Source organism: Glossina fuscipes, unplaced genomic scaffold (assembly GCF_014805625.2).
Source record: "Glossina fuscipes isolate IAEA_lab_2018 unplaced genomic scaffold, Yale_Gfus_2 26, whole genome shotgun sequence".
Lineage (NCBI taxonomy): Eukaryota > Metazoa > Arthropoda > Insecta > Diptera > Glossinidae > Glossina > Glossina fuscipes.
In genome coordinates, this window is record NW_023998421.1 from 6,112,000 (window position 1) to 6,133,702 (window position 21,703).

A 21,703-nucleotide genomic window follows, 5' to 3' on the forward strand; every position below is an offset into this window, starting at 1 on the left:
CATAAATTAATTAAGCTTAAATAATAAGAATAAAATATTGTTTGCATTTGAACGAGCGCGTACGTGTGCGTTATTTGCTAGTATAGGATAACCTCTTGAGATAACAATAAGTAAAAAAAAATTACATTAAAAAAAAAACAGTAATAAAAATTAAAAAGAAAAAAAACAATAAATTTCTTTTTGAAGTTTTAAAATATAAATAAATTTTGATACTCGCCGATCCATTAGCATTTAATTTGCTATATAGTAATCATCTATACTAAAGAGCTCCACTTAGAACTAATAAGCATAAGTAATTTGTGTTGAAAATTTTAATTGTTTTAATTATGCTTTTATTTATGGGAAAAGAAGTCAAGATGAAATTGGTTTATAACAGGATATTTTATCGAGTCACACATCTTGGAATCTGGAGAATGTGGACTCATTTCCGGATGTAAGCATTCTATTCGATCGTAAATCTCGATTGAATAATTTTTGAGTAAAGCTAGTAAAGATCATTGCTAGACTTTATTAAATATTGGTCGAAAGATTTCCACGACCCATAGGTAACAAAAATCCGATATTCGAGTTAAGTATAGTTCGGCTCGATGTTCACCTTCTTAACATTGCCATGTTGATTTAATTGCATCTTTATAGAAACACTTCCCGCTTCTTGCGCTAAGACACTGAAGCTGCGATCTGCTTGCGCCCCTAACACTGTATGAAAAAGGAATACTAGTTATACCCGTATCTTTACTCGAGTATTATGCCATTGACTAATCGGATTTTTTGAGTGGTATAAAACGTTAATGTTCCTGTCTTGACCAATGGAAATTTAATTATTACCTTGTCAACCCACTGAAGATCCTCCGTAAATATCTAAGTGGTCTTTGTAACCTAATCTTTTCACCCGATCCCAATTGTTTCATTAAACCTACCCTTTTTATTACCCGCGTACTGGCAATGTCATATTCAAACTGAAATTTATAAATTTTCAATGCCGCGCTAAGATCCCCTGGAGAGGTGATTACGTGTTTTTGCTTTTTTACCAGCCGTTGACATGTTTGCATTAATTTAATTGCTCATTGCAGAAGGTGTGGTTCAGATGGAAAGACAGACGACTGAGAGTACACATATGATTACATATCAAGCTAAAAATTTGTAAGAAACTTTTACAATTGGATTTCAAGAAAAATTTGCTCCAGCTTAGGGATAGTCATCTCACAGGGGAAATATAAATGGACAAATGGATACGATCTGAATAACTCGGCTCTAAAGTTCATAATAGGTGTGAACTCCTTTCTCCTTGATGTAGAATGGGCGTACATGGATTAACTGAAACCTAATTTTCTATTCTCCGATATGGGATATCCACACTTATCCTTCTACGTCAATTTTTTGGCCCCCAAAATATCAAATAACACATACGTTAAATGAGGAGATGTAAGAACACATAGCCCAGAATAAATCGATTATTAATTGCACTATGTCAAGTATGTGAAGTGTCGATTGAGTTCTTCTGATTATTAAAAATGAGATGACAAAATTGCTGTACACTGTGGTAAACATGAAAATTAAAATGCAACTGAATTATAATAATGTGCGCCTTTGATATGAACCGTCCGCGCTACATCTTAATTAATTTCGCAATCGCATTATAATTATCATGTAAAAATTTATATTTTAGTTTATTAAAAATTCTCAACGAGAACAGTGTCTCAAAAATAAATTTATTATAAGTGCTAGGCTAAGTAAATGCCGTTGCATTCGCTAGATGCCTTAGACGCATACACAACTATTGGACTGTAGTAAACGTTTCAGTACATCCTCATGTATCTATAACTAATGCATTCGAAATTATTGTTAGCTTGAGTGAGTTCGAGTTCATTTTGATTATGTTCTTGCTTCTCAATCAGACTCAGGAAAAAGTTCTATTTTTGTTTTAGCAATTTGAAGAATATTTAATAGTCTTACATAAATACTTATGCAGGCTATACAGAAAGAGAAAATGTTTCGAATTACACTAGAAATGAAATCAGAAATGTTAACTGTCAAAGCGAACCACTAACTGAGAAGCGCATTATTCTAAATTCTGCTTGCAGAAGTTGGCTTAACAATCTACTAGCAAAAGATTCTCTAGCTTCGCCGACAACCTAATGTGTCGCAATATAAACAATAATTAATCATAATAAAATGCCATAAATATTTTTTTACAACATAGAAATATTACAAAAAGAATTCTTCTGACTCATGGGAAAAATACAAAACAAAAGGAAAAAAAAAAAAACAATTCTCTACGAAATTTATAATGAAAATAAGTGGAAAAATTTTATATTAATATTTTTTTCTTTTTTTTTCTTTTTGTAATTTTCGTTTAATTGCTTGGCATTTGTATGAGCAGTAAATGTAAAACATTGTAATTTTATAAAATATATTTAATTCAATTACTTTCCTTGTGTTTTTATTTCAAAACCATTGTTATTGCTGTTATTGCTGCAGGCAATTTAGTGTTTAAGAGAGAAAAAAAGGAAAACAAAAGCAAATTTTTTAAAAGCATTCAACATTTGTTTATTTTAACTTTATTATTATTGTTGTAAACATTGTAATATGGTTGTAAAACAAATTACAATCGCCTTCGTTTGTTTAAATAAACTAAAACATCTCTCCGGACAAAAAAGCCCATGTCGACAATGTTTGGTAGGCTGATAAACGTAAACTGAAACTTTTTACCTCTACCTCTGCTACAGTAAGAAAACACGCATACAAAACTATTTGTTTTTATACCCGTCACCGAATGATGAGAGCTGTATTCATTTTGTCAAAACTTTTGCAACGTCCACAAAGAAACTTCACAGATTCCATAAAGTATATGCAGCCTTTAAATCTGAATTGATCTACGCATGTCCCTCTGGCCTGTAAGGTTGTCCGCAAAAATCAAGCTATGGACTTGGAATTTATTCAAAATATTGAAAAGTCTAAAACACGCAGGTTTTAATTGAAAACCGCGCTGTATAGCGTAAAATGCGCTAAACTAAGACCATCCCTGTTTTTCAAAAGGAATAAGATAGCCCATCACGTAAGGTAAGTCTAAAAAAATTTGATTACATATATATATATACATAGTACGGACAATGCTGTAGCATTCGTGCACAAAAATGGAAAAAATTGACCACGCCTTCCTAATATTAAATGTAGTTATCTTCCAATACCTTTATCAGGTGCTCACGCACTCCATACAAGTATGTACATTCATGGTTAGTTTCAGATTCGGAATGCACCTAAGCATGTCCGTCTGTTGGTGTGTACAACCTCTGTACAACCATCACTTTCCATGTCTTTTGCTCTTTGTTCATAAACTATAACAGATAAGTTTCCACAAGCTTATTCCTCACAAATAGAAGAAATTCGCCACGCCCACCTAATACTGTCGAGTATGCAAATGTATACATTTCGCTTTTTTCAATGCTTTATAGGATAATAGTGACGGGCATTAGAGATTCGGTCGCAACCGCATATAATTTTCTTACTTGCTTCATTTCTTTTCAATTTAAACCATAATTTTTTTTCAAAATTTTCGTCTTTGCTTGTCATTAAAATCCGTTCAACCTGCTGTGCTTTTAATGTCTTTTGTTTTGAAAAATTTTTATGATTAAATAATTTCGCAAGGGAGGGATGGAGGAAAACTCGTTTATTTCTTTATTTCTCTTTTTCTTTCTTTATAAAAAGAATTAGTTTTTTAATTACCCAACAAATGAATACATTTTATGGGCGATTATTAAGACGATAAATATTTCCATTCATTAATTAGCTTAATATCTAAAGAGAAAGACATTCATTGTCTCTCGAAGGCTTAGAGTGTTAACAAGTATAACAATAATAAGTTAATTATAGATCACTAATAAAATCATATAAATTATTAAAAATAAAAAGAAAAAAATAAAAATAAACTTAAAACCATTAAAATGATTTAATGCATTCAACCTTTAGGAAAGAATATATTGTGTCATTTTATAAGTAATACGCGATTTTATTATTGTTGTATTATATTGTTGTACAACGTTGTTAAACGAAACTTGCACCTAAGAATGTGTTTGCGATTTTCGTATAAAGAAATAGCCATCGGATGCGGCAATACTGGCGACATCTATACACCATCCTACGAACTCATTGAGTGAGATTTTATGTATGGCTTATGTGTACGTGGCTTTTTCAAAATACGTCCGCAGCTTTTCTGTCTCCTATCTGTACCTTTACTATCTCGTTCATATTTTCCAAGCCATTTTCAAAAATTAATAATCACGAAATATATATAATAAATATATATATATATTGATCATATTCTGAGTTCAAAAATATAAAGTAATTTTTTTTTATATATTCACGCTTCGAAAATTAATATTAGGTTTTATGTTTTATCTAAGTACAGTCGTCATTAACGTCCGTTAGATATCTCATACCACTCGACTTGTTTGTTAATTTACAACTTAGAGTATGTTATCTTGTGCAACCTTTGAATTGTTTCCAAAGGTTTCTGTTCATTCCTAACGATTGCTATGAAACGGTTCCTTTAATCATTGGAAAGGAAACTGGTCACTCATTTATATGCCAAGTGAAAAATGTGCTTGCGACGGAGCTACAGTATGCATTAATTATCCTAAGACGAAACCAAGGGAACTATTCTGCCATAAAACTTCGAAGGACTAGTATTTTAAAGGAAAAAATTCCTCTTATTCCTTGAACACAGTAGTGTTGCACTAGATAACGAACAATTCTCATTCAAAAATGATTTCCCTTCGCATTGTCTGGCCGAAAGTAACAGATCGAGTATTTTTTTTACTCTTATCTTCTTCACTCACGGGATGTTCCCATACACTTGCAACTCGCTAGTTGACAAAAAAAAGGTGACGAGAGACATACGAAGTGATGGCGTGATCAATCAATAAGTGTTACACTTTGCATGGAACCCCCACAAATATCGACTTGATAATCGCGACTCTTATCTCAGGCTCACATAAAACAAAACCTACTACATTTTTCAGCAATTATGTCAGCTACTGGCTTATCGATATTAGATAAGGATATGTTCGGAAGCAAGTAAGACCCGTACTTTTAAGTGATAGGCAAGGAAATAAATAGACTAGTGGAATGGGTCTTTCCTGTTTAATGTTACGCAAAAGAAGAAGAGAAAATATGTTGTTGCTAAAATTGCACATTTGATAAAAGAGGTCCGCATGAAAACTAACAAATTTTATAGGAAAAGAAATTTTTGCAATGATAAAATTAGATAGAGATTCATGATGCGTTACTTCGCGACGCAGCTAGCGACTGGCGGAAAGATTGACAAAAAATTGCAAAACTATTCGCAGGTAAAAGCGGATTAGCGTAGAAATGTTGCAATGAAATTTTATATTGGTAACCTGCTTACGAAAACGCATCCAAGCAAAGTGTGAAAGAAAGTTGCATCACAATATTCCAGCGAAGGTCGGAATTAGAACACCATGAGAATATTAAACAGTTGCGAATCGAAATTTCTGGAGATAATCTTAAGAAATGTGAATAAAACCTCCGTTAATCTAAAAATCACAATTTAGCGGTGCGAACTTAATCTAGAGAAAGAGCCAGACAGAAAGAACGCAAAATCATAAAAGGGCATTTCACGTCGCAAATACTTTTGTCTGTAAATACTTTTATTATATGCACGTCACACAATATGGTGTTGTCTGTCAATACGTTTAACTATTATTGTTATAGTTTCCATGGAACATCAATATTTTGCTTCAAAATATGGAACTGAAGTTTTAAAAGTCGACCTGCCTTCTTCTTCTAAGAACCTTTAAGTTGTACCTACCTATGACAACTTCAGCTTAGTTTACTCTCGAATCCGACTGCAAAATTTTGAGGCTATTAAGAATGTACATCGGGAGTTTAATGAAGGCTTACAAAAGTTTTCTAACAGATAAGCCGAGTATCTATCAAAGTTAAAGTCCCTTACATCAAACTTGCTCTCATCAAGTTTGCTTCTCTTTATCATTGAAGAAATCTTGGTAAAATATTTATTATTAAGGAAGAGTTGGCGGTAAAGTTCCTCAGCATATACTGTGAGTTTATTTATTATTCCTTACCTGTTATATACAATAATTTTGAAAAATCTTAGTAAATTCTTTTTATGCTCCATTAAGGCGGAAAAAAACTAAATAACTTCCTATAGTTTTTTTTTTAAATATTTTTTTTAATAAATAACCATAAAAACAAATCTTTATATGAATTTTAACAAATATATTTATAAGAGTAATAAAATAGAAACAAATATCAATTCAATCAACTTCCGTCACTAAAGTCTTTTATTCATTACTATCCCGTTGTGTTATTTGCAATAAATAACGATCAACGACGATATCATTCGATTAATTACACAAATAAAATTTTAATATCTTTTTTTTTAATTGTATATAGTTAAACGAATGAAATCATAAGATTAATAATCAAAATTTAAAATTATCAATGCCTTCCCCGCAACGTTAAGTAATGTTAGACGTTCCATTTTTACGCCTGCCATCGGCACGTTCGTGATATATTTTTTCTTGCGCACGATTATCGACACCGAAAACGAAACTTTAGAAACTTTATAAAATATATATATTCTTGATCGGCGTCAAATTCTAAATCGATCTGACCACGTCTGACCGTCTCTGTCGGTAGGTAGGATGTGATGTGTGTGGTAAGCCGCCTGGAGGCCTCAAATATTAAAATTTGCAAAAATCTCCTGGTCTTGAAAATGGACTAGAAAGCTCAGGAAACAGGTCTGCAGTAAAACCTAAGTATACAACGTCTTTTACTTGTTTGTTCATTATTCACTCACCCATTCAATACCAAAGAGTATTGAAATTTAATTTTTTTCGTTTTTTAGATTTTTAAATAAACGTAAGACAAGGATAAGAGATACGACCACAGCCAGGCATTATTTTCGAATCAAATTTTTTGTTAGAATTGAAATTGTTATTAACGTTTAAAACTTTTATGAACTGAGTTTTCATTGTCGATAAATTTTTACAAAACTTTATCTGCCTGAGTGCACGAATATGCAGAGGATCTTGACTAAGACCTCGATGGCGATAGAGGTTTCAATAAAGCCGGTAGCCTTAGATATGCTAGTGCTTTAATTAAGACTTTTTTCTTAGAATTTATTACTCATGAAGTACAAACTTACTGCTTTTATAAAAAGAAAACAACAAAATTCCTTGGTCTATATCCGAAAATATTTTAGCGAACCACTCATCAAATCTCAAAAAAATTTCGGGTAGAGCCAGAAGACCTCTACCGTAACTCCAGTCCTTGGCTTTATGCTTACCTCAACTGATTGCTTTGCGAAGCATCGAAAACGGTCAACCGAGATCAACGGTTTCACCAAAACAAATTATGCATGAAGGCTATTTTATTGTTTAGTAGGCTTTACTGTATATAAACATATGTATACTAGATATATATATGGATATATATGAATATTGGGTGATTCGCAAAGAAATTTCATTTTTTTGCCGAAAACAAATAATGAGCTCATGAGTTGCCATGCGGAGTTTTGCTTGAATTAATGCCTTTGTCCTGTCTTTATCAGGCCCCACTGTCTTTCCAGAACGTAATGCCAAAGCACCGAAACGAAATGTTGCAAACCAGCTTTGGCACTGGCGTTCTGAGCTTCCGTCGCCTTCATACGCAACCAAAAAACTTTTCTTGCTTGAACACCATTGTTATCTTTCCGCTAGTAATAAGTGTAAAGTACACTAAAAATGCTGCTTTTGACTTTTCACATTTACATACTTTTATACAGATCCAATCCAAGTCCCTCCCAAACAACCATTACGACATCAAGCATCAAATATATGAAAAAAGTCCGCCGGAAATGTGAACTTGGCTGCGAAGAAATGCAATTTAATCGTTTGTTGGGAAAAAATGAATCAACCTTCCGGACAACCTAACGTGTATATATATATATATATATATATATATATATATATATATATATACGAGTTCCTAGGATAGACGTAGACAGATATAAACATTAGATGACGGTAGTAATGGAGCCCAATCTTGAACACAATGCAGTGGAATAATGTAATAAAAAATATCGATATATATACATACACACACACACGTATATATATATATGTTTATGCATCTTTATATAAATATTTAAATAAAATTTCTATTATTTTCTTGTCTATGTCGCGTATTTTAAAAGTTTTCTTAGCTCGACTTAAAAGATTAAGGTAAATATTTTCATATTTGTCATCCTTCCGCTTGCGTGTGCGTGTAAGCAATACATATTAAACGTATGAAGAAATCTTCTATGATTGTTTGCGAAACTGTGACTGTAACTCCATGTGAAAGTGCGGCTTTCTAGCGTTGTGCATCAATATACGTTATCCCTCTGAATTGCTCTAAACGTCGGACGAGATTCGTGCCAAGCGAAGAAAAAGAAAGGAAAATGCTGATCTCAGCAAGCAGTTTTTTCTGCTAAATCAAAAGGATAATGCAGTGCGGGGTGACGAACAGCGTGGGGGTTACGATATCGGACACACAAATAATGTCGAGTAGAAGAAACCGCCATGTGGAGGAAAGGTCGGCCTTGTGCAGTATGTTGTTAGTCGTTTCAAACAAACGAAATACAATACTTCTATTGATTGAAAGAGTTTGAAATGGGCTCGTATCATCGGTCTGAGCTTCAATGCTTAATCTAATATCCAAAAGAAACGACGCTTACGTAGATAATCTCATGACAAGATTTGTCCTACCGGCGCGTAATTCATATCCTGTGAAAAACCTGGAAATATACATAACATATAACATGTAACATATTTTATACCACTCGCCTGAAGTACACTGTTTTCAAAAGAAAGCAAATCAGAATTATATATTAAGAATTTACTCAATATATATGTGTTTTTAAAAATCTTAAGAATCTTGATTTTCTGGAAAAAGGAAGTAATCTCAAGCCACGATATGCAAGCTTCAACTATAAAGCTATATTTTCAACAAAGTCAGATAGATGGTGATACAAGCGTTAAAACTAAAAATTATAGGTATGATTGAAGCTTTTGCTTGCTTTTATATCGCCCTACAAAGAATAGGCAGTAAACTAGATTTGTCCTTTTGCTTGAAGTAACCAAAAATGTGCATAAAATTATATGTCATGAGCCTATCCCGACCATCTATCCGCTTTTTTGCTGCCATCTGTCGTTAGGAAGCATATATATCCAAAAATTGATGCAAAAGGTTCAAAGTTACGCATCAACTTGAAAATTACTGCGATCTGCCAAAAATCACGACCACAATAAGCGTAGAACTGTCAATTACAAAGCATAGCAAGTATGAATAGAAACTTTAGGGCGAGTGTTTAGCAGTATATCAGCGCAAGCAAAGGCCTGGTCCACGTAGAAGTAAAGTAACATAGGCGACTACACTTTAAATAACGACCTACAAAAAACATGGAACATAACAACAGACATTGGCGTAAACATTTCCTAGACTAATCTAAATTTTACTGTAAAAAACGCAACGAGATCGCCCAATCATCATGCCCACAACTATTTAAAAGATTGGCGGAGCACAACTTCCAATCGACCTATTCCAATTTCCAAAATTAAAAAATATTTAAAATTTTTATGTTTTTCAATATCTTGGGTTGATGGCTATCAAAGACCCACCCAAGTAATACAAGTAACCCCCAAGTTGGCTGCGGAGTGTAATGTTTCGCGGGCAAATTTAAGCATATTGATCATTACAATGTGGAAGAATTAATTTTTCATGTTTTTGTGCATATTGTAGCTACCCCGCCATCAACAATCACGTCAGTTGCATCGAAAGCCATTAACAGGGCTCTAATATATATATATAGTAGTAGTAGTAGTAGTAGTAATACTAGTAGTACAACGAGGTTGTATTATTATCATTATTAAGACTTAAAGGTAGTTTACAAACAAAGGTCTTGTGTAAAAAGTTTGGTACAAAAAAATGAAGAAAGGTTTAGTACATAAACCGGGCTCATCAAACTTAGTGACAACAACATTCAGCTTTGCCATTTGTGCCAGCGAGTTCCTTTGCTTATGTCGTTATATTTACGTAATCCATCTATTTTTCAACATTTCTCGCGATGCGATGCAAAAACCCATTACCTTTTCGCCACATGTGGAAAATCACATTTCAATCTCTATCGGCTACGGTTTATATGGCATACAATTTTCTTGCCTCTAAAACTTTTCTCAATTTTTTTAAAAGTTTACAAACCCATATTTCATCTTCTTTTTTTTCTCTCTCTATTTGGCAGAACCTCTCATCGGATAAGATTTCAATTAGGACGCTTCTATTGTCGCTTCTACTCGGCTTTTGGTTCAGTTTCAACACTTTTTCAGCGTTTAAAACGGTCTTATCGTGATGCTATCTAAGGAGCTTTATTGATAACTACAATCGACAGAACTTATTGTAGAAATAAACAGGAAAACAAATATGTTGGGGAAATTTGTTTATTGAAACATAATTGATTATATTACGTAAATTTCGCGCAAGATCGATATAAGCTGGACATTATATATTATACTTGAATGTAATAATTCGACGTAGTGCCACCGAACTACCACCAAATGTGAAGTAATGCAAAAGATCTTCTCTTTTGAAAACTCTTTAATTCTTAATCATAGGTCATCAAGAAAGCCCTAGCCGTGGTTTAGCTTTAGATATTGAGTTAACATCAATGCCATTTTGAACAACCGAATAATAAATAATAAGCTTCAGTGGCGAATTATGTCTATGCAAAATGATGGGCTAAACTAATGATTGACTTTAACAACACCTTACAGTAATTTAAAGGATTTCTTAATTATAATAAATTTCCCAATTGGCCCACATTCGACCCATCTATATTTCGCGCTTAAGAAACATGAATGTTCAGACTTCATTTCTATCGAAGTAGCGGCTAAAAAAGTATTACAGCCTTTCGGTCAATACCTTTTCTATAGAACGTAAGCAGTGTTTTTTCGAAGCTTGCTATTTATTTAAAAGAGATTCTTAAAACTTATGATGGAGTATAAAAATGACTTTTTCTCATTAAAGGAATAATTTACATAATTCTTCATCCCAATTACGAACGAATTGATTATTCAATTCAAGCACTTACACTTAATTGCTAAGTGAAATAAACGTGTGAAATGTTTTGACTCCGTGGGAACTTGTTTTCCAGCATAAAGATGCATATGCATTTATTCACAAGGATTACCTAATTATATCTTCTATTCTATACACATATATTTACACAATTAGATAGGTAGTACCATATAATAATATAATAATGATAACTTGCTTGCATCGTAGACAACGTAGAAACGTAATCAACTTACCATTATATTGGCTCACGAATAAGTATCCAAAACCTAATGCATTTCTTTTTAGCTTAGCATGAGAAGCACAATAATGAAATGATGCCGTGATGTATTATTGCCGACGGCATTTCATTGCACAATTATAAAAACACTGGTCTCTTAAAATGAAGACACATAATTATTTGCACACACATATACAGCAGAAATAAACAAACGGACATCGGATGTCGTCATAAAATAAACCGACAACAAAAAAATTATTGCTTGGCAAACACATTTGAATATCTATATATATCTATATATTTATATATCTACGTATGTATATATATATATATATGTATATATTTATATATATTTATTTACGTAAACTATCCTTTTTCTTTTATAATTTTATTTGTGATGCTTAGAAGTAGATTGATTAGAACACTCATGCACACATATGCGTAATTAAATATAACCATTAACTTTTTTCACTTCATTTAATTGGCTCATTACATACACGCACGTCTATGTTTAAACGATCTAAGGAGAGCGCGCAGCAAACATTTAAAAAAAAAAAAAAAAAATGAAAAAATGAAAAAATGAAAAACAAAGAAATGAAAAAACTGAAAAATTCTCATAAAAATTGCCGACTGTGACTGTGACTGTGTAACAGCAACTAGGTGCGATTCTAACACTTTCGATTGATTTCGAGTAATTTAATGGATTTATTTCAGTTTTTATCTCCGATGTAAATTTAATTATTTCATACGGGCAGCGAAACACTTGACGTTGGAAAATTTCATTTATTTCTTTGTTTTTTTAGTATATTTTATTTATATATTTATTAAATTTTTTTGTTTTAATTAGAATTTCTTATATGATATTCCATAGCTTTTTATGAATTTTATTTATATAACGGTTTTATGGATACTCTCTTGATTATTCCAAAAGGTAGAGACGCCTTTTGCATTGTGATGATAATTTTTTGTATACAAAACACTATAGTAGTGCCGCTGCCGCTGCTATCGTTGCTATCGTTGTTTGTTATACACGCTAGATTGGTGAAAAAATATCCTTTATGAGTAGAGCACTTCTTTTTTGTATATTTTCATATATATATAAATTTTATTTTATTTTTATTTATATTTTTCTTTTTGTTTGCTATTTTTTTTATTTATTTATTTATTTTTTTTTTTATTTTCTTCTTGGATGAGCGAGTTATATTTTTTCGTATACACACATCATACAACAATACACTATAAAAGGCCAAACACTACACTATTTTTATTTTGTTCCAAAGCTGTTTATTGCAGTCTACACAGAGTGAGTGGTCGTATACTTGCTCTGTGATGTGTCGCTTGCTTGCTTACTTGCTTGCTTGTTCGGTCGCTTGGTCGGTCGGTAAGTTAAAGTTATAAAGTTGTGCACATTTTAAGAGTATTTTACCCCCCGAAAAAAAAATTTTTTATTTTATTTTTTTATTTTTGTTGTATTAAAAAGAATAATTTATATATATATATATTTATATATATATACATATATATATTTATATATATACATGTATATGTATATAAATATAATCAAAAGAGACTAAGAAGAAAAAGAAGTAAAAAAAAAAATTACTAGCAAAAATAGTAACAACGTATCGCAACGTACATTGTAACCAAAATGTAATGTTGTATACAATAAGTAGATGTTATTGTACTGCTATGTGTTCTAATATAGAAAAGAGGAATCGTTACAAGAGCAGCGGCTAAAAAGATGTTGAAGAACAACAGCACATAACGTAAAAGTAAATGTAAGAAACAGAAGAAGAATACAACAATAACACTAACAACAACAAAGACACCAACGAGAATAATTGCACTTACAGGCACACACAGGCAAAGATACACATGCACAATTTATCTATAAAGAAGAGTGTATCGTATAGCAGCTTATTTGAGTCCTGGCGCAACGTTATACGCCAAAATTCGAACTAGAGCATAAAAGTTTTTGGTGCTGCGCATCCAATTCGATACTCACACGAACATGCAGTAACACAACAAAACAGTGCAAAATGTTTTGGACTCAAACGCAAGCCATGGCTTAACGACCAAAGAAGAGATAGATGAGAGCACTACAATGCTCTGTAAGTTTGCATATTTTTGTATTTCTGCGAACGTTGACGAGAGTTTAAAGCCGAAACATGTAAATGCAACAGCAACAGAGAAACTTACAATTTATAAGACTTTATTGCAAGTGTAACAACGTAGATCCAAACACATTTGGTATCGCTAAACAAACAACCGATCAAACAGCCAGATAAACGATAATCGACCGTTTAAGCCGGCTGCTCTAACCATTCATTTAAATATTTTGTGCGTTGCTTATTATTCTCAGGCAAATTGATTTTCGTCAATTTCAAGTAATTTTAGAGAATTCTGTTATAATAACAGATTCGCTATTAGATTTATTAATATAATTAAGAATACAATGGAAATCAACCAAAAGAAACTTTAATGTGCTCTCATTTTAACAGTGGTCTCTCTGTTGTGCGTACTCTATACTAAAGTCTGCGTATTTCGAACATGCACGATTTATGTTATAAAGACATAACAGAGCGATGAGCAATGAGAGAAATTATATCCTGATATGCTACGTTTTTTCAAAAAAGTAAAATAATATTTCATGAACAATTGTCAATATTAGTTAGGTCCATTATATCCACACTTTGAAAACTTTATGCGGTCGAACTGGTAAGTCTTACGTCTAATCTTGAGGGCGTGTTAGTAGAAAAGCCGGCATCTCCCTCTCACCGAGTTTCAACGGAAGTCATATTAGATCAACTTTTAAAATGCGTTAAAAATTTTCTGCTCTCTTTAAAACATTCATTGTGAACGTTCATCTACTTAAACTTGCTTTGTCGATCTTAGCTAAAAGTGTGTATTCATGTTTTCATTTTTCATTTTCGTTTTCGTAACCGTTACGGCATTAAAAAAAGATAGGAGGGGTCAAAATAACTAGGCCGAATTCATTGCTGCCCAAAAATTATCCTTCACGATGCCTCATAGCATCGCAAAATAAATAGTGCGTGTTGCACGTTGTTGTTCTTCATTACTTAATTGGATTTGAAATGCCTGACCATAGATTTAACAGATCGACTATGTAACCGAATGTAAATGCTTTGAGTAAATTTGTCTACATTTGTCTTTGATTCAAATTTAGTAAAGAAAGCCCCTGACTTAGAAACAAATATGAAGAGCGGAGATTTATATAATTGATTACTGTGTTGTTATCACTTTTATCTATAACGTCATGCCAAAATATAACACGCAAAAGTAACGATATCATATTTCTTCATGAAATCCTTCTTTCCAAAAACTGCACTAAAGTGGTTTATAATTACTTCATTCGCTGCAGAATAATATTATTATCACATGTAGTTTTCGATTTCAAAATGTTGCGCGTTCAAGAAATAAAGGATCGCTTTTCATTTGATTTGTTTGTGCCACTGCACTCAGAGCCAATTGACGTTAGGCGCAGAATTAATCTAAGGGGTAAGCGAAATCTTTAGAAAACCTTAACTTGAAAAAAATGATTTGACAATGACAGATGAAGTTGATCTTCTTTTCGAACGCAGGAAATTCTCGCTGAATTTAAGACTTGTCGAACTCTCAAATGCTTAGTTAAACTCCTGTTAACCTTAAAGTTCGCATTCACTTTGCTTCTTAAGGATAACTTGAATCTAACAGAAATGTTCTCGAACAGAACACTGTTTCATCAAGTATAAGAGTGTATACACTGTTTACAACATTATTCGAAATGTAAAATCGTAAAATCATTGCCATAATGAGTTTGTTAACATTTACTGCTTAGAAATTAACAGTTCTGCGGACCTCTCCGCCTTATTTCGTGTAAAGAGATTAAACTTTTTGAGAAGGAGGCAGATAATAAAACCAACAAAACTGTATAGCGAGACTCTTCTAACATAGCATGCATATGTATATGAATTGTACACATTAACACAAGGGTTCATTTATATCAACATTACTACTGCTACTACTACTACTACTACTACTACTACGGCTTTAAATAATTGAGTTATAAAATAATGTAGAAATATATACACGAGTTTTATCATAAATCAAAATGTGATAACAACTCAAGAGAATTGTATACAAAATTAGAGCGAAGGAGAGAGAAAGATTGTTACGCATACGGTTGCAATCGATGGAGAGTATGAGTGATTTTCTGAAGAGAGATATTCTGTGTAGTCATATAGATGTTGTCAGAGCACTTTTTTGTTATTTATTCAGTGATTTGAGCAACATCATACGGTCAAGAACACATTAAGAGTGCAAATGTATTATCAAGACGGCGTTTTACATGAATGAGTATGCGTGTGTTTGTGTGCGTGTGTGCTTAAGCTTGAAAAACTGTAAAAAGAATTAAATGAGCAAAATCATTTTGATTATGTGTATAGCTCTATACATACATGCATAGGCAACAACAACCTGCCAAGCAGCACTAGCAACTACATTGATAAATATGAGCCAGAGAGCGTTTATATATAAATATATCCATACATATATAAAGAAAACATAACAAATTATGACAAGGTTAGGCGGAGCGAAAAAATTGTTTGCTGCCTTGGCACTCCAGTTATAGTCGTTGCTGCTGCAATATTTATTGATAACAGTTTTGTTTTTGTTATTGTTGTTGTTTAATATTCTTATATACAATATTATATTGTGCTCAATCATATTTTGTGTGTTCTGTTCGTTATTGCCGTTGGGTGTTGTTGACGTTGGTGGGCTCTTTTACTGGCCGCTCGGTTAACTGTCTGACTGTGTTTTTATGTTTATTCATTTATTATAAAATATATATATATATATATTTATATATTTATATATATTTTATATATAAAAAAATTCATTTACTTTTACTTCTAACTCTTAGCTTGTATATAATCTTATATGAGATTGTATATGAAGAATATATACAATCAGCTAGGTCATCTTACAGCGGTGGTTGGTGGTTTTATAAGCACCAACAAAAAATAGACTTATTAGCCGACGCCTTTTTATGAGTTTCCTCAGTTTATAAAAGCTTTCAGATTTAAAAAAGTAAATAAATATTAGATAGAAGGAAAGCCAAGTTTAATGGAATCTCTTTTTTTTTTTGTGATTTAGATTTTTATAAACCTCCATTTAATGTTTAATATAAGAACCGGCGGGACCGACGGGTATCTACAACAGCTTTATCGCATAGCAGAGCTAATCGACATTAAATAGTCCCTAATATCACCGTAAAAGATGATGAATATTTAAGAAATCCTTAAAGCTTTAGCTGAACTTCAGATAACTTCTCGCCAATCTATTGTTCTCTACGAGAGAGTCATGTTTCATTGAAATATTCTCCAAAGTTTCGTTAAAGTTTGTCGTCTTGTGAAAAAATTTCTTCTTTCTGTGTTTATACACAAAATGTTGTATATCTTGTCAATACATTGTTTGCAGATCTGATTTATTAAAATTTAATTTTCTTAAAGTTCATATGGAATTTAAAAACCTTTTCTTTTATTCATCTATTTTCCGACACCCCTTTTTCATATCCACTATGAATATTATTTTTATATATGGACATATACATGTATGTGTGTAAGAACACACATATGGTTTGCTAACCGTCTCCATATGTCCATCATTTCTTGTTTTGATTTCAGAATATATTTTAATATTATTATTTTTTGTTTATGGTATATGCATTTAAATCTCATCAAATATGTAACATCTGTCATTCGTCACATTCATATGCTTATGAAGTATATGAATATTTAAACATTATGTGCGAAGAGAAGGATAAAAAATTTTAGATTACATACAAAATGGTTTCTATATCTCTACCAATGTAAGCACAAAAAAAAAAAAATTAATCAGACATATATATTGTATATATTCTAAGCATAGATATATGTTTACATGTACGAAGGTATTATGTAGTATGATAATAACGAATTATACACGAATGGTATGCTTTCAATGTACGATTTCAATAGTGATTCAACCCTCTCGCTGCTAGAATATATAAACCATAAATAACAATTTTAGGGAAATATTTTTTGAATACGTGTCTGGGTTACGAATATTAAAAAAGTAAAACCAAAAAAAAAAAAAAAAAAAAAATTATAACATTGCGAGGGTAATAGAGGGTTTTTTTTTTTTACTTAAGTAGCACTATGATGAATAAATAAATATTGTTAGCTTCCATCAGAAATGTTATAATTAAAATCTAAAATGTATTATCGTCCTGGAATGGTTGAAGTTTTTACCTTAGTTTTATCAATTTTACTGAAAATATTGGACTTCAAATTAATCGCTCTACGGAAGCAGTACAATTTTTAAAATCGACTTTCACAATTGATTGGCAATTAGGTTAAATAGAAATTTCCGATTATTCCTGATGTATGCTGAATTATGTTTCATGGCATTGACAGAATTTGCAAGAAATTCGGATTAGAAAATGGGATCACATACGTAGTACATACATAGTTTTTTTCCTTTTTTGAGTTTAGAGGGAGAGAGATTTTTCACATGGCCAGTGACTTAAAGACTGTCTGTTTCGTATACATGTATCAAGGTAGGGGTCAGAAAGAAGTGTAGAAGGATAGAGAGAAATAAGTATTGAGTACAGAAAAAGCCAAAGGAGAAAACCAATTTATAAAATTGAACTTATCGAACGCTCTATACTTTTTAGACTTCGAATTGTCAACTTTAACATGATTTAACATGGTATGATAAAAATTGTAAAACGCTAATTAACTCATCCTTTCGTCAAATTGTCTGCTAAGTTAAGGTAGTCTAAGTCTTCCTTGCGGACTACTGTGTTCATTTTTTGTGGCCTGAAGTGGTCGTATAAACTAAAACAAAAACTCAAAAAATGCAGATGAATGTCTTAAGTAAACTATAAGAGAATGTATTTTCTGTCGGAAAGAAAACTGTAAAAGAACGGTATTAAGTAAACAAGGGCTCGAATTTACTTTGATATCAAAAAATTTCTCGTCACATCAGTCTAATGCAACGCTTTCCAATAGTTCGCTCAATCATAAATGCATAAATTTCGTTTAATACAACTGATCTGAAAATCTGGTTATGTGCGATAGATAGAAATCTACATTAAATAGTATTATTAATAACGCAAACGCATGCCACATCGTTTAAATATGTAGCAATATCAAATATACGGTGCGCACAATTTGCCCGTCGGTAAACCAATAAGCTACAGAATCATCCATATCTATGTGCCGTTTTCATAATTATTACAAGCTAATGAAAATAACTGCTACATGTTCTCTCCGTAGTCAAAATATTGCTGTAAATTGTAGCTTTTTCGAAATCGGAAGTACGTGATGGGCATTTCAAATCTTATTTTATTGTAAAAGAAATAGTTATGAAATTAAATAAAGCAAGTCCATACCTTTCATGGTCACAGGTAGCGTACTGCCAATAGAATCGTATGGCAAATTGTTTAGCTTGCTTATTCGATAATAACTTTTCCAGTAAAGCATTGCTTTGGTCCTTGCTATTGAAATCAAACTTAAATCAATATTCGCCATTTTGGAAGAAAAACACAGAAACCAGTTCATTTTACCTAAAGTATATTTCAGCAAAAAAATAAAAATAAAAGCGAATTTATAATTCTTCATAATTTTTTAAAAAAATTTTATAAATAGAATGCAAACCATATTTTCGGACAGGCGTAACATGCACTTAAACAAACCTTTTTCTTCGACTAAAGTAAAGACTTTAACTTGAAGTGCAGTTAAGTAATTATTTCATGATATACAATGTATATAAAAATATATAACAGAATCCAAATTCCAAGAGTGAAAAATTATACAATTTAGGCATCGAAAGAGGATATCTGCCCGGGCAGTTTTCTGTAAATGCTGTACGCCTTTGGAACTGTCTGTCATGGGCAACACAACTTATCAACAATGCAAGCACATTCAATTCCATATTATGTAGATACTATGACCAGCATAATTAATAGCGCTCAAATGGGAAGTTATATACCAAATACCAAATACCTACATTAATTTACTTAATTATTTTTTATTTTATTACAATCCAATTTATTTAATTACTTAATATATATATTTACCTTTGGGAAATGCTAAGTTACGTTTACTAGGACACTAATCCACTGTAATGTTATATATAAGAATAGAAATAGGAAGTCTTAGTATATTATAGAGTCACTAAAGATAAAACAAATTGAAATGAATAGAATTTTTATATTTTAAACAGATAAACGTTAATAATCAAATAAGAAAATAATTATATAAATTAAATTGAACAGTGTTTTCTCTTAAATTCATTTTTAATTCTTTTGACGAACGAATGACTCGCATTACAGTTTTCAACGCGGTTTTCGTTTAAAGATCGAAAAGTTTTTTTGTGACCAATTTGGGCTTAATAGATAAGCATTTGCGCTAATCAGGTAAAATGTTCAATTTTATACCTGGTTAATTTTAATCGTATTATAAAAGAAGACAATTCGCCCCTATATCTCCCTTTCTTCCTTATAAGCAATTGCTGCTTAATACATAATGTAGTGAACTCTTAATAAGTAGAACATAAAATTACATTCCACAGGTAATATTCATTTCAATCTCACAAAATTTCCGTGACGACAAACACCGACTGTACATATTCTATAGATCAGTGATATCCGCCCAGTCTCTTTTATATCATTCCGTCGTGATGACGTCAAACTACTCCCCTCAATGTAGCATCTTACTCTCTGCCTGCGTCACCTTCTGTATATAAATCTAAGGAATTTATCTTTAGCCACATCGCCCTCAGCCAATTAAATTAAATTAAAAATTTATTAATAATATTTGTAAAAAAATTTGCAAGAAGCCCCCTTTTTGATGGCTGATTATTTAATCACCCAAATTGATGACCTTTTGATGATCTTTTCTTGGTTCGGGTGTTCTTTTCCATCACAAACTTCACGTCAATTTACTTATTGAACTTTCGCTAAATAAAGCTAGATCTGTGTTAGTTTTTATTAAACGCTTTTCTACACTTGAGTAATAACTCTGTTATACGACGACTTTTTTACAGTCGCTACGTTAAATCAACCGGATTATTGCCATATGCCCGAAGGAATTTAAGTCGGGATCCATATGTGTCTCAGTGCTAGCGTACGGATCAAGGGTAATAAGCTATTACTTTCAGACTTGTCTTCGCTATATAGAAACGTAAATTTGGTCGAGATATTTCGTGTATGAGTAAAGTGGAAGATATTGGTTTGCTAGTTTTACCAAGCCAGGACTTGCGAGTTCAAATCTCAGGGACGACTGAATTTTCTTTCGTCGTGGTTACAGCGAGTGCTCAGCCGGCAAAGGCATAACACATAGTGATTGGGCATATGGTCACTATGCTGCGGCCGCCACCTCACTATTTCATTCTGTTCCCTCTCTTCTTTCTGACCGTGTTACATAAATAGGGAACATTTCGTTAGCGATTGGTTATAATAATAATAAAAAAAAAACCAAATAAACTTCAATGGTCCCGTAAAATTTTTTTAATCTTTTTAACCGATTCCTTGCATGTCATAGAACTGATCCTCTTCAATAATCGTGCTCTGCCGAGGGGAGAACTAAACTTTAATTGCCCACGTCGCGTTACGATCCGTCTATGTACATAGTATACTTTTGCTTGTACGTGTTTGCGTCGGCTTATGTATACGCTTTAAGTTTGATACACATTTCATTTCGCTTTAAATTCAAACTCTACTTTCCTTGTATTTTTATTCTTTTTTCTCTTTTCCTTCTTTAGCCTCGAAATTAGAGGAATCGAAAAAAGCAAGTAGCTGACCTAACGAAAAACAACAAAAACTGCGATATTAAAGTTACTAAAATGGTCGTGAAACGGGGAAATATGGGTCAATGTCCACTCTCACTCTATAGGAATATGAAAAATCTTATTTTATTTTAGTTAGTGTAAGGTCTTTAAAAGCATTTACGAATGTGTACATTTTAGTTGATTTTTGTGCATCATAGTTGCAGTACGATTATTGAAGAGATGATTGAAATTTTTCTCGAGTATTTAAAGAAACAAATCAAAAAGAAAAAATTAATAAACGTACATAAGTGAATTTTATTACTATGTTAACGGCCATACGGCCATATGTGTTGACCGTTTTCGACAGCATCACGCTATCATGTGCAAAATTTTTAGATTTGTATTAAATTACTATTAAACAGCAAGTAAAAACACTACAGTCGACCAGAGATCACCGTTTAATACCGTAAACTATCCTCCAGGTATTTATATATTGACGTTTCAAAATGAGGTGTTCTATGATAAGCGGTCGAAAAAATC

At 32.1% G+C, this 21,703-nt stretch overlaps 1 protein-coding gene across 4 annotated transcripts in view; it reads right to left on the reverse strand.

Moving 5' to 3' along the window:
- The window catches only part of LOC119635387 (homeotic protein spalt-major), a 37,626-nt gene extending 25,731 nt beyond the window's left edge, over positions 1–11,895 (reverse strand). For 3 of the 4 annotated variants that reach the window (XM_038030190.1, XM_038030192.1, XM_038030189.1), the window contains exon 1: positions 11,367–11,632. The gene's annotated coding sequence lies outside the window, so the exon portion shown is untranslated. Of the gene's footprint in view, positions 1–11,366; positions 11,633–11,847 lie in introns of those variants that run through there. The other variant, XM_038030191.1, reaches the window with a different exon arrangement.
- Positions 11,896–21,703: the final 9,808 nt, after the last annotated feature.